Source organism: Coregonus clupeaformis, unplaced genomic scaffold (genome assembly GCF_020615455.1).
Source record: "Coregonus clupeaformis isolate EN_2021a unplaced genomic scaffold, ASM2061545v1 scaf0205, whole genome shotgun sequence".
In the NCBI taxonomy this organism is placed as follows: domain Eukaryota; kingdom Metazoa; phylum Chordata; class Actinopteri; order Salmoniformes; family Salmonidae; genus Coregonus; species Coregonus clupeaformis.
Window position 1 is genome coordinate 112,172 of NW_025533660.1, and position 1,666 is coordinate 113,837.

Sequence of the window (1,666 nt, forward strand, 5' to 3'; positions counted from 1 at the left end):
ACACAAACGCCTCACATCGCGTGGCTGCTGCCTCTCTAACCTGGTGGTCCCTGCACGCACCACCCACCTGGAGTTCCAGGTCTCAGGCAGCCTCTGGAACTGCCGTTCTGCTGCCAACAAGGCAGACTTCATCCCAGCCTATGCTACCCTCCAGTCCCTCGACTTCTTGGCGCTGACGGAAACATGGATTACCACTGAAAACACTGCTACTCCTACTGCTCTCTCCTCGTCTGACCATGTGTTCTCGCATACCCCGAGAGCATCTGGTCAGCGGGGTGGTGGCACAGGAATCCTCATCTCTCCCAAGTGGACATTCTCAATTTTTCCCCTAACCCATCTGTCTATCTCCTCATTTGAATTCCATGCTGTCACAGTCACTAGCCCATTTAAGCTTAATATCCTTGTCATCTATCGCCCTCCAGGTTCCCTTGGAGAGTTCATCAATGAGCTTGACGCCTTGATAAGTTCCTTTCCTGAGGATGGCTCACCCCTCACAGTTCTGGGGGATTTCAACCTCCCTACGTCTACATTTGACTCATTTCTCTCTGCCTCCTTCTTTCCACTCCTCTCCTCTTTTGACCTCACCCTCTCACCGTCCCCCTACTCACAAGGCAGGCAATACGCTTGACCTCATCTTTACTAGATGCTGTTCTTCTACTAATCTCACTGCAACTCCCCTCCATGTCTCCGACCACTACTTTGTATCCTTTTCTCTCTCGCTCTCCTCCAACACTACTCACTCTGCCCCTACACAGATGGTAATGCGCCGTCGCAACCTTCGCTCTCTCTCTCCCGCTACTCTCTCCTCTTCCATCCTATCATCTCTTCCCTCTGCTCAATCCTTCTCCCTCCAATCTCCTGATTCTGCCTCCCCAACCCTCCTCTCCTCCCTTTCTGCATCCTTTGACTCTCTATGTCCCCTATCCTCCCGGCCGGCTCGGTCCTCCCCTACAGCACTGTGGCTTGATGACTCATTGCGAGCTCACAGAACAGAGCTCCGGGCAGCTGAGCGGAAATGGAAGAAAACTAGACTCCCGCGGACCTGGCATCTTTTCACTCCCTCCTCTCTACATTTTCTTCATCTGTTTCTGCTGCTAAGGCCCCTTTCTACCTCCTCTGTTCTTGTCCTTCTAGACCTGTCTGCTGCCTTTGATACTGTGAACCATCAGATCCTCCTCTCCACCCTCTCCGAGCTGGGCATCTCCGGCGCGGCTCACTCTCGATTGCGTCCTACCTGACCGGTCACTCCTACCGAGTGGCGTGGCGAGAAGCTGTCTCCGCACCACGTGCTCTCACCACTGGTGTCCCCCAGGGCTCAGTTCTAGGCCCTCTCCTATTCTCGCTATACACCAAGTCACTTGGCTCTGTCATATCCTCACATGGCCTCTCCTATCATTGCTACACTGACGACACACAACTAATCTTCTCCTTTCCCCCTTCTGATAACCAGGTGGCGAATCGCATCTCTGCATGTCTGGCAGACATATCAGTATGGATGACGGATCACCACCTCAAGCTGAACCTTGGCAAGACGGAGCTGCTCTTCCTCCCGGGGAAGGACTGCCTGTTCCATGATCTCGCCATCACGGTTGACAACTCCGTTGTGTCCTCCTCCCAAAGTGCGAAGAGCCTTGGCATGACCCTGGACAACACCCTGTCGTTCTCC